Here is a 14,010-nt window from a genome sequence, read left to right on the forward strand (position 1 = left end):
CAGTGGTTAACGCCATGATCGGTGGTCGATTAAGGCAAACTAAAACATTATTGGTGCTACCCTTCTTATACTTGATATTCAAATGGAACTGTTGCAGGTATGTGGACTACTTTTGATGGCAATCATTCTGCAATTTCCCTTGGGTCTGTATGAACTGTAGGGGTCACTTGTCTGTGTGGATGACCATTTCCTTCCCCAAAATGTAATGCTTCCATTATGGGTAGGCCTGCACAATGGAATACATCTCTTTGTCATAAGTGGGATGCTTCTGGACTGTGTCTGAAAGTGTCTCACCGTGATATGCCACTAGATGCCTATGTTGAGTAAGGACTGCCCCAATAGCATAGTCAAAGGCATCTTTCTCGACCTCAGATGGTTGTTGCAAGTCTGGTAATGAGAGCACTGTTGTTGTGTAGAGGTGATCTTTCAATTCTGTGAATGTCTTTTGTTGAGATTTAGACCAAAAGAATTTTTCTTTCACTCCTCCCTTGGTGACTTTACTCAAGGGCCAAGTGATATGCAAAAATCCCAACATGAACATACGGTAGAAGTTGGCAAGACGCAGAAATTTGTAGAGCTCTGCTAGAGTGGTCGGAGATGGCCAATCTCGAATGACTTGGATCTTGGATGGATCCACATGCACCCCCCCTATTCATCAATAATGTATCCCAGATACTGAACTTGGATCATGCCAAAAGTGCATTTCTCCAAATTGGCACATAACTTGTGTTGCCGCAGTGTTTGGAGAACCTGTCGGATGTGGTGGAGGTGCTCTTCCCAACTTTGGCTGAAGATCAGGATGTCATCCAAGTATACCACTACAAATGAGTTGGTGAATTGCTGCAAGATGTCATCCATTAGCCTCATGAAGGTTGCAGGAGCATTCGTCAATCTGAAAGGCATAACCAACCATTCGAAAAGGCCCTCCTTGGCTTTGAAGGCAGTCTTCCACACATCAGAGGGTTCGATTGGTACTTGGTGATATCCTGACTTGAAATCGATCTTGCTGAAATATTTTTACCCCTTCAGTTGGTCCAAGAGGTCATCAATCCATGGGATTAGGTACCTATTATGGACAGTGATCTTGTTTAGCACCTGATAGTCAATACAGAGTCTCCAAGTCCCATATTTCTTCTGTACAAACACGATCGGGCTCCCACAGGGTGATGAACTTGGACGGATGTGAAATTTCTACAACAGCTCTTGAATCTGCCTCTTGATTTCATCATTCTCCATAACAGAGTGTCGATAAATTGGTCCATTGGGCAGTGGTGCACCTGGGCTCAGATTGATGGAGTGCTTGACTTGAAAATGCAGAAGAAACCCTGCAGGGGAGGTGAAAATGTCCTCATACTCCTCCATGACCTTTTCCATCTGTAGTTGTCATGTGGAGGGGCCCTGTCTGGAGGTTGTGGCCATCATCTTCTTCTTTCCTTGAGTGCGTATCATTAGGAAAATAAATTTCTCGGTTTTGGAAATGAGCTTACTACATTGTTTTGCAGTAATCCAAGAGATGGCAGTAGTCGATGCTACTTTTGATATCCTGTACAACTTATTTCCCAAAGTAACAATAACAGCACAGGGCCTTGATTCATACATAGCATGTCGCTTGCACAGGTATGGTTTTCCTAATAATACATCACAAACTTCAAGGGGAGCACTGTCACACAATACCTCATCTGTGAAGGGCTTGATGTTATATGGAAGGCAACACTGTTGGCTCACATGAAGATCCCGTCCCTGGTGAAGCCACCCGATGGTGTACGGTTGTGGATGTGCTGTGGTCAGTAAGCCCAGCTGCTTCACAACCTCTACTGAAATGAGGTTCTTTTGTCTCCTGCTGTTGACAATGAACTGTAGCTGGGAACCCTTTACCCACATCTAGGAGTGGAAGAGATGCTCCTCCTTCTCTAGATCTTCAGGTTCCTCCTTCTGGAACTTCGTGGTGGCAATGGTGGCGTTGGGCTTCGCATCGATAATCTGCTTCCCTTTGTCATTCCCCTTGTCCAGTTCAGACTCAGAGTCAAAACATGCATCTAATTTTGAAACCTTTAGCTCGGCCACCATTGACTGCTTGGTCTCACACTCACTTGTGTTGTGAGTGGAGCTCTTATGGAACTCACATCACTTTCCTACATCCTTTTTCGGCTTCACGGTATTGTTCTTTGCTTGTAGCTTTAGCGGGTTGTCTTGGGCCACCCCGCCTTGGATTTGTCCTCTGTTCTGCAGTTTGGGAGCACCTTTCCCTTGCTTCAGATTCACAAATCCAAAGTCTCGCTTCTTCTGTTTAAAATTTTGCTCGACCTTGACGGCATATCAGTATGCCATGCCGAGTGAGGAGATGTTCAAGAATTCTATTTCTTCCTCGATGTACTTGTGCAAAAAGCCACAGTATTTGAGTACCAAATTCTGCTCTGAATCCTTGATACCCAACTTTATGCGAAGGGTATGGAAAATATTGGTAAACTCTGGCACGTCTTGGTCCCTTCCCTGTCGTAGCGTGGTCCACTTTATGCATTGATCCTCATAGCTTCTGACAGGGTAGTACTGCTCCTTGATGGCATCTCGGAATGAATCCCAAGTGGGTGTGGCTGAAAATAGTGAGCCTCTACATTCATCCTTCTACTCGCAGTAGGTTTCCCACCAGTCCTTGACATGGGCGACTGCTTTGAGAAGAGCGAAAATAATCTTTTCCCGACTGGAAAAATCATGAATAGAAAAATAACCTCTAGCAAATTTAACCATTTATCGATGACATCTGTGTCTATCTAACCCTCCAATATGGGGATTTCAAAATTAACTTTTACCTTAAACGATGTGGCATCTCCAGAGTAGCTATTGGAAGCCGATGTGTTGCCCCTGGGTAGCAATGAAGGATCTGGGAAAAGTTGTCCATCATCGCGTTCCTTTGTTGCTTGAGGGATTCTTCGAGCAAGATTTTGATAGGATCTCCTACCCCCTCATCTTTCTTTTCATCCGTCATGGGAGGCTATCAGGATTTGCGAGGCTGGTCTTGTAAAGGTTCGACCAATTCAAGCCCTAACTCCTTATATCCTGACCTTGTTGGGGACATGCAAAGAAAAAAACAGACCGCTATGATACCACTGATTCAGATTTAAATAGGAACGAAACAAATTACAAAGATAATCATAAACACAGAGATGCAGTGGAAATAGTACTTCATTTCATTAATGTAAAATACTAAAATATGTTTACAAACAACAATTGAAATAAACTAGCTAGGGTGATTCTGAGAAGAGATATGGCAGCTACATGTTTCTGAACTATGTTACAATGAGGCTCGAAGGCCTACTTATTGTTGAGAAACAATGGAAAACCCTAAACATCCAAAAAACTAACCCTAGAAGATGAAACACCAAACTGTGGGCCCCGTTTGGGTAAATTGGTACATCAACTTCCCAGGGTTGTAACTTTGGCATACGATCTCTGTTCGATGCACTTAGTATCTCGTTAGAAAGATCTATCCGAGAAATACAACTTTGGGAAGAGCAACATCGGTCCATGGACCCATGTTGCTTCCAGGTTTCCCAAAAAATGTCATATAGGACCTCAAAACGGCTCCGGAAGTTCAGGACCCGAAAAACTGCTAAAAATAGTAAATTGTGCTACAATTAAGGAAACTGAAAATATTAAAGAAACAATGGTGGGGGTACAAGTGGACTTGGCAAGTGGCCACCAATATCCACCTAGATCAGATAGAGGCTAGAGTAGTCAAATACTGAAGAGTATAGAGAAGGGTTGACAACAGTGTAGAAAGGCAGAGTCAGTAGAAGCAAAGAGTTTTTAGTTGATAGAGGCAATAACAGTCATAGACTTTGATGATAGATGCATCATAATGATTTAGGATGGATGTTTTTTTTGTTTCTTGAGTTTTTGTAGAAACAACACTAGAGAGAAGCGTTGCATGCAAAACATTCCAAAGGTTCAGGATCGAGATCGAGTTGAATTCCTTTCTTGTTGAGAGGGATTGTTGAAAATAGCAACAAGAAATGTTAAAAATAGAATCCAAAAATTCAAATTTAATTTTTCCTTGAATTAAATTGTAATTCTTTTTTCATAGAAACTAGTAATAGTCAACTACATTAATTTGACTTAGTTAACATATAAATTTTGAGTTGGAAGTCTTTTTGTAGTCATGTATATGTTCTCCCTAAATTTTATGGGTCTAGGATGAGTTTATTTGAGATGTAATTATATTAAATCAGTTTACTAAGTTATGGTCAGTTAAATTAGTTCTGACCATTTGTTGAACTAGTGGAGGATTAGTAGTGAGTTAGTGCATTGGTGCATCCATAAGTGCTACTTGAGTTAACTGAAGATTCCCTAATGAGAAAATCATGCATGTTAGTCAAGAGAAATACCTAGTTCAGACTAGCATGCAGGGATAGTGTACTATCAGTTGTAATATTTACTGAGTTGTAAATATCACACATGCAATCAAAGAAGGACCTATGTTTGAATTGCACAGTTTTGGAAGTATGAATTCCCTATAAATATGAACTATTCATCCTAGGAATTGCGTAAGGAAATAGGGGCTTGGAGAGCTGATGAATAGGCTAAGGATTTGCCTTGAGCTAACTTGTGAGCTGAGAGTTGATTATACTTGTGTAGGGATTGTTCTTGTGAGAACAATCATTGTATTCTCATCTTTGATTTCTGATTAATGTAATATAGATAGTAGGGGTTTTGAGTTGTGGCTTTCCTTGGATACATATTGTGTTAAGTGCCATTGATCATCTTTCTCTTGTCTATTACTGTTTTCATTGATCTTTATGGGATTTTGTTGTTAAGAATAGATTAGGTTCTTGTCTTTCATTTTAGTACATTACATAAGTTGTGGATCTATAGGAAAATCTACACTAGTTTCTTTGATGAATAGTATGTAGAATGGTATTTTGATGAATGGGTATACAATGTTATGAGTTGGTTGGTTTTTGAATAAGTTATTTCAATATTTGATTTGGTGATCCAGTTGGTTAAGTGACTTGATACAATGTTTATTTCAATGTTTCTATCTGAATGGATCTACTTTGAAATATTTTGAAAAGTGATCCACAATGAACTGAGGATAAGGGAGTTGTAGCTACCTTCTAGTAGAAGTTGGAGAATGAGAGAAGGTTGTAGAATTCTATAGGCAGGGAAAATTTTAAGAACCCCCCCTAAATTTATAAATATAATAAATGGGCGAATCTCCATGGTATATAGGAAAAATGGAAGGCGATTTTATCAATAATATAATATGTATATATAATTTTTTGGCGAATCTCTCACCAGGCATGGCGAATATTTTACTCAATTATAAAATCTTGTAAGATCTTGGCGAGTCTTTCACTAAATAATAAAACTTTGTAAAGTCCTAGTGAATCTTAGCATAGGCTACATGCTGGTTTAATTCCCCCATTTAAATAGGCTACATTCCAGGTGAATACCATGGGTCAATACCATGTGCCATTTTGGTGAATACCATGGGTCAATACCATGTGCCATTTTTATTTTTATTATAATATTTTACTCAATTATAAAATCTTGTAAGATCTTGGCGAGTCTTTCACTAAATAATAAAACTTTGTAAAGTCCTAGTGAATCTTAGCATAGGCTACATGCTGGTTTAATTCCCCCATTTAAATAGGCTACATTCCATGTGAATACCATGGGTCAATACCATGTGCCATTTTGGTGAATACCATGGGTCAATACCATGTGCCATTTTTATTTTTATTAATTCTAATATTAGGGTTAATAATGGTTTTTTTGCATGGTATTAATAAGTTTCACCTAAATATAACCCATTTTTTGAGTGTTCGTAAATATAAGGTGACTTATGGAGTAAATATAAAAAAATGTTTTATTTGTTTACCATACCTCTCATTTATTTATATTTTTTATTAATTTACCATACCTCTTTTACAAATATGGTATTCGGCCCATAGGATTCACTTAAATAAAACCTCTTTCTTGTGCCTTCATAAATAGAACGAGGATTATGGACTAAATATAAAAAGAGGTTTTATTTATTTACGATACGTCTAGTTTATTTATATTTTTATTTATTTACCATACCTTTTGAGTAAGTATAAAAAGACATTTTATTTATTTACCATACCTCCACTTTACTTGTATTTTTATTTGTTTACACCCTTACATGTATATAAGGTGACTTATGGAGTAAATATAAAAAAATGTTTTATTTATTTACCATACCTCTAATTTATTTATATTTTTATTAATTTATCATACCTCTTTTATAAATATGGTATTTGGCCCATAGGATTCACTTAAATAAAACCTATTCTTGAAAATGGGCGAATGGATTCACTTAAATAAAACCTACTCTTGAAAATGGGCGAATGGAAGGTTGTAAGTTCTAATTTCAAGGGCTAAATTTACCTTTTTTACCCTCTCCCTTAAAATAAGGTGGGCTATTTGAGGTGATTTGTAAAAATGTACTATGATACAAAATATTCGCCCACTAAAAATTTAAAACCCCTTAATTTCTCCAAAGGGCGAACATTCGCCCCTAAAATTATCCTTGTCTATAGGTGGGTGTCTGCATAATGGTATGAGTTTGTGCCACTACAATATTGTAAGAAATTTATCTTTATAATATAAGAAGAAGACAAAAACGATAGCAGTGGTGGTTTTTTCCCACATTGGGTTTCCACCTATAATCTTGGTGTTCATGAGTGTTGATGTGTTTATTATGTGTGATGGTTTATTCTATTCTTTATTCACATGGTTATTGTTAAATTAATGTCTAATGAAGTACTAATACACTAGTTCAAGTTTTAAAAATGATGAATTAATTGAAAAAGTTAGTTAACTGAATATACGCTACTTGTCTTCATTACAATCACGTACATATGTAGGATTACTTCATAAAAATAGTGTACAAAAATCTAAATGATAAAAGAAAAAGGTTATGTAGTTTAAAAATATTTATTCCCCTCCCCCCTATCAGTATTTTTCCTAACAGAACTGTTCCAACAACAATAATAATATTTTGCAACAATATCATGAACTGATCATCATTCCTAAAGGGCATCATCAACATGTTGTATCAAAATAATTTCAGAACCAAAATACCAATAATTAAATCATGAAAGCATATAGGAATCTCCCCCTGAATCTATGCCACTCCTTTTCCACTACAGAGAGGTATACACGAGTGTCTAAAGTAGAAACCACATATATATGTCACTATATTTCATAACATCCATGTACAAAAAGTAAAATATAGAAGTTTACAACCACAACTCCCCCTAAACATGACATACCTTTTTAAACAATTAGCAGAGTGAAGAAGCAGGAATCATTCCTAATTTTTGTCTAAGATATTCAAGGGAATCACATGGAAGTGGCTTTGTAAATATCTCTACAACCTGTTCCTTTGAAGGAACATATTCCGGTTTGAAATTTTGTTCAAGCACCTTCTCTCTTAAAATGGTATTTGATTGGAATGCACTTGGTTTTTGAGTGCATAAAAGGATTTTTAGAGATATTTATGGAACTAGTATTATCACAGAGGATAGGTACAAGTTAAGGACAAGTGACTTGAATATCTTGCAATGTTTGGATCATCCATAGAAGTTGAATACAACAAGATACAACAACAACATATTTTTCCTTAATAGTAGATAAAGCGATATAACTTTGTTTCCTATTGAACTAAGAAATTAAGTGTTATATTCCATTTTGCCACATCTAGTCAATAGGCCTACAAACAAGATCAATCAACATCCATGAACATGTTGTCACCATCTCTTCACAAGGCCCCAAGCATGACCTTCCCAAAGATTCTGCGCTTCGGGGATTAATTGCTTAAAATCAATGTTTTTAGCCCAAGCACACCCTTCCACTTTATCCACCTATGTTCATTGTTGGTTTCTCCCTTCTGCACCTACTCGAGTTAACACTTGTTGCTCCCTTCTATGGGTGCACTAATTCTATAAATTCAAGAAAATTAAATGTAATTCTGAATCTTCCTCTTCTAGAAGCTTCCAAGGGTTGTTTTAACCATTTATCATGGATAAGAAGCTCGAAACCTATATGATCCTCTTGGTTACTTCACCTCTTATCCATTGAGCTCATCCTCACATCATATGTGGATCTCTAGCCCATAATTGTAAATCCTTAACTAATATCCTTCTCCTCTAAATTTAATGCCATCCATAGCATCAGGGTTGGATTTTCGAGATCGATAGTGACCTTATGTTGCTACCTTGAACCCAAAGGAGTAATCATACTCATGCATTAGGGTTGATAGTTAGGTGTGATTTCTGGAAAGGAAGGAAAAGTCAACATGGGTAGACATATACAAGATCGACTATTATTTTATGGCAGTAAACTCTGTCCTATCTCTATTAATACAAAGAGTCTCTTGTTTTCCATATTTTTCATGTTATGTTTGCACTCATATATTTCAATGCATTGTTGATTTATTGAATAGAGATGTTAGACTATGCTACTTGGTTGTTGTGGATCCTTTAATTATTTTAGTCATATGTGTAGGTTCTAGTTATAGAATTTTGTGAGGAGGAAACAAAATCTTGCTACAAACTCAAGTTAGGCCTCTTTCCCATTCTCTAAATTCTCAGAGGAAAACTCTATATTATTTTTCTTCTTTTGTTCTAGACCAGTCCACTAAGTTTGGGGAATTCACCTTTGTCCACAATCCTAAATTCTGCATAACAAATTGGCAACCATATTAGGGAAAAATTTCATCCCTTAGTGGTTTCCTTGACCTTAGCAACTTTTTCACCTCTTAAACCAACCTTGATTAGTTCACTCATAATTTGATTAACCCTAGGAAAGCCCTCCTCTGAGCTTGGTTTCATTTGTTTTGTCGTATTTTGGCCGAATCTTCCTCACCGTAGCCCCTGGTATGGAGACAGAGTACTTTAGTGCACCCTCTCCTTCTCTGCAACTACGTTGCAAAGCACTAGTGCCTTTTATGCACCTACACTGATGCCTGTAAGATGCAAAAAATTACTTTTCTTTCCTTTCTCTCTGATTTGAAATTTAGTTCAATTTGTTTTCATTTTTCCTCTAAGTGTGTCCTTGTGTTTAAAAATCCTTCACTTAGTTTGCTTTAGGTTTTATTAGCCTTTGATAAGGATTTATTTTGGAATTTTCTTTGTTCTTGTCAATTAGGTCGTCTACAAACTTTTGGTTGATCATTCATTATTTTAATAAATTGATATTATGGTCATCATTCTGTATGATTTATCTCATAATTTATTTAGCAAGCATCCCAGTTTTCATTTAATTTTAAGATTAAGTGGATTGAAAAGAAAAATCTCATCATTTTTCATTTTGCATTGCATTTAGGGTTTTGGGTGTCAAATTGGAAATTTGAATAGTTGCATTAGGGAAATTTAATTAACACATTTTTCTTGATGCATTTTGTATGTTGCATTACTCTTTATTTCTTTCCTTCCATACATATATTTTCATTGAAAAGAAAATATTTGATTTTAGCATGTTAGATTACATCTTTAGGATATTCAGCTGAAATTTGCAATGAACCTTGAAAACTCAAACCTAGTTCAAGATAAAACTCAAAATTTAGTGAATCAATCTTAAGGAGCATTTGAAACATTGACGCAAACATCTAGAGGTATAGGTTAGAGATGTGTTCCGATGTCTATAAACGTAGGAGCTATCATTTTTTTCTAGTGTTTCATTTTGGGGATGATATCCCCTTCCACATACATAAGTGTATAGGACAGTTATCCACGTACCTAAGGGTATATTGCATGGTGCTACACGAATGAAAAGCGTATGGGAACACTCCCATCATATGGTTACACATTAGAAAACACTAACAAGGACTGTGCTTCCACATACATTCAATTATAATTTGGAAGTACATACTAGGTTATTATCCTCAACTTAGGTAACCGAGTCGGCTGCCTTGTACACTTTGACACACCAAACACAACGTTGAGGGTATTTCCTACCCGTACGTAAATCCCTAGTTCTCCAAGGTGGTATATTGTAGTTCACAATTGCTTGGTAAACCATTTTGGCTAGTGACCTCTTTTTTATTTATTTTTGTTAATTTTTTAAAATTTATTAAGCCAACATGGAAGAAAAACCTCCTAAACCCCATCATTCATGTACGATGAAAATGTTGCCTCCTCTACCACTTGAGACAACTCATGGACACCGTTAGAAGAATAAAAAGACACGAAATACCGAAATTGGTACCTTTCAAGCTACTCTTTCTAGACCTACATTTGAAATTTACCAACCAGAATCATATATTCCTATGAGTACTGAACCCGAGATCACTTCCCACTTAGCTAGTGAGCCTGACACAGTTGAAATAGAAGAACTTGAGATTTTATTACCTAAGGTAATTGAACTTGAGTATCTTGAATCAGAAACATTACAACCTAATTGTTTCATTTCATTATGCAAGGAGCTATTGCTTTGTGATCTCATGCCCAATTGAGATCATGAGATATAAAATGAGAATGGATAAGACAATCTAATATCAATCCCCAATCCATATGGCCATGCATGTAGCTTTGATGCAATTTCTAATGCTACAAAGTATGAGAAAGTACCTTGCCTCCTCACAGGTTGGTGAAGGGTTTTGGGCCTAATGTAGAATCATTACACTCCAATCAAGCAATCTCTTTCATCCACTCTCAATCCAAAGTCTCCACACAAACACAACCAAACATAGACGACAAGTGATCTTCCAGAGAAGATCATCAAATCAAAACTTCTAGAAATTACACATATAAATCACTGCAAAACGTATATAAGGGGAAGGAACATAGATTTTTACTAACCATATAAGTGAAAGTACATCAACTGTATACCTTCTAGCAAAGTATTTCATCTCATCAAGCTTGTAGTATGGTCTCCTCTCCTAATACAACAGAGCTCTCGTACTATATTTTGGATACTCTCCCCTCCTTTCCCTCTTGGTGAGATTATAAAGGCTCATTCTATCCTCTAGGAGAATGTATCTAGACACCTAGGGGATTGAGAATGTAGGAAACTTCTACAATAGTGGACCCTTAGCTAACTCATACACAAGTGGGTCAAGTTGATCTCCTTGGGAATGATAAACTCTAGAAACGTTTTCACAATTATGAGATTTTTCTCAATTATCTCAATTATGAAATAATTATTATCTCATAATTATAATATTTGGGAAAAATAATTATGAGAAATTCATCAATTATGTAATTTTGCCCACTTATCATGGGATAAATTTCACATAAGTAAAAGAAAATGTGAAAAGGGATGCATTTAAGACAAACAACTGAGGTAAGTTGATATTGGGTTTCTCCTACTATAATTGAGTAGAAAATAGGGTTATAATAGATGCCCCCTAATGCATGAGGTTAGAAGAGAAACTAATGGCCGAAATGAATTACAATAATACTCAATGCTCAAAATGGGAGGAAGGAGCTAAGACTATGAAGCTAGATCAGAGGAACTCAAGTGTTGAAGTCTCAACTCTGTTGATAACATCTCTGAGGTGGGCATACCCATGCTTGGTCAGAAGAAAATACTGAACATGGATGCCATAAAATACACTGTGGATCCATGACATGAAATGCTATAACATGGACACGAAGACATACACAATGGATCCATGTGACTCAACAGATAGAGCATAGCCACTAACAAATACAATCATGGATCTATGTTATAATATAAATCAATAGGAATATGGACATATGACAAATAGAGGGGTGTCATAGATAGTCCTCACAGTACATAAATGATACATAAATCCAATGCAGCCTAGGAAGGATGCCATATAAGAGTGGAATTTCCTTAACTCGGGGTCTTCAACATAACCCCAATGGTCCAAATCTACAACATGTGAATATATGGGCTAAAGTCGAACATGGTAGAAACCGTTTGATTACTAGCCAATGAGGTAAACTAGTAACAGATGTGAGGGTATCCACCAATGATGAAAATGAACCCCAAAGTACCTAGTACAATCTGCTAAGTGTGAATAGAGGAGTTGATGTCAAACATGAGTGAACTCGTCCAATCAGGATCTAATGATGTAAACCCATTGGCGATCATGAGGAAGCCCACCACTAAGTTCTGCAAGCTCCAAGGTGCTATCAGTTCCTAAATCAAGCTCCTGGATAATGAGCTGAAGTCAACAGGAAAAGATCGATCGAAGGAGGGCCTTCATGTAGGCCCCATGAGTTGACATAAAACATACCAGGATGATGTGATAAATGGATGAAATCACGAAGTACAACTGACATGGGGATGGCTGACTCAAAAAGGTTAATGGGTTATTGGAGATGGCTGACATAGGCTGAGACTTCCCTTGAACACATAACAACACGACACAAGAGTGACTTGGCAGCATGACTAATGAGCACTGTGTGATATCATGCAATGAGGCATGAGACATTGAAGAACGCTCCATATGGCTGGAAGAGTAACCAACCATAGGAGTAAAGAGACTCATATGGATGGTATGTATCTTAGGCAAGCTAAAACCCAACTGTGATTTAATGAAATAGAAAAGTTCCATGTTCAAGGGTGAAGCAACTGATGTTGCCATTCCAATGACTAATTGGAAAATATGTTCCCTCCATTCTCTTTTTATAAGTTCCTTTTTCATGAATTTTTCCCCCAATCCTGAAAAAGAGATAAAAATATACAAGGGAGAACCTCCTAGCCGAAGTAGACTAGGGTATTCCTTTTTTGTAACTAGTCTATCCCAGTTTGGAAAAGGGTTAAACTTATACTAGTTAGATGACACTTCAAGTACTTTAACGAACGTGTAGTAGACAAGTTCACTTGAAAATCTTTTCTAAATTAAGGAGTCTAAAAATAGCTTAAAGAAATATCCCCTTTGAGGAACGAGTAGTATAGAGGGTAGCAACTAGTTCCAACAATGTTGGAACTTCTCATGACATATGAAGGACAAGAGGTTGGCTAATAGGACCACTTATCGTAGCGGTTCCTCCAAGAAAGGGTAAATACCAAGTGAAAGCGAATAATAACCCAAGAAAATGATGATGATGGAAGAAAAAAAACCAAGGTTCATCATTCAGAAGTAGGCTGATAAAAATTGACAATATCAAGGGATGAAAAGGGTGGAATCCTCCTGGGTTAAATTCAGAAGTGAGACGAAGAAGAGGACATGTGCTTCAGATTCTAGGTCATGACGGGTCAGAAGGAGGGATTCCAGGAAGATAATAAAAATTACTGCATGGACAGAAAATCAACAAAGCAGTTCTAGCTAGGGTATCCATGATCAGGTAAGCTTTACTCCCAAGTGAAGACATGCATAAAGGAAGTGGCAAAAGTTGAAACTTGACGGGGTCGGACCTAAGGCATAAATATGGCACTAACGGTCAAAATGAAATGGTGACAATGATATATGACCTACCACTAAATGCCGCGTTCAAGAGAAATGCACCTAAGGTCCAATGGATGTTGTAATAGAAACACCACCCTATCCTGTAAAAAAAATCCAGAAAGACTAGACCCATGGTTAAATCACATAATGAAAGAAATAAACATTGATGAGGTAAAAATAAGACCATATATTTTGATTTTTTGGATTTTATAATTTTTTTGAAATTTTGGCATAAATAGGGCATGGAAAATACTTGCATCACACAACAAACAAAAAGATATAAAGCATCACACTCCTATGTACAATATGTACAAGCATGACACAATCCAATAGGTCACACTGAAGTGTGCCCACAATTGAGCATAGGCCAAGGGTCTCTATAGATGAGCTTATGGATGGTGAAGGGAGCATATGGTTCACCAATGTGGGGCCATGTGAAAGGAAGTTGAGCTGCCCAATATTGAAAGGTTGACCATGCCAATGATATTCTAACATAGTTGTGATTTCAAAATTAACCTGAGTACATAAGAGAGGATCAATACATAAAGGGGGTACAAGATGCTCGTCAACAAGTGGCAATTCATTAACAAGTAAGGCAGTAGAAGCCCAAGACTTGACTTTGTCTA

This window comes from Pinus tabuliformis, chromosome X, assembly GCF_031772625.1.
Source record: "Pinus tabuliformis cultivar Carrire ecotype Pingquan chromosome X, CPIR1, whole genome shotgun sequence".
NCBI classification, from domain to species: domain Eukaryota; kingdom Viridiplantae; phylum Streptophyta; class Pinopsida; order Pinales; family Pinaceae; genus Pinus; species Pinus tabuliformis.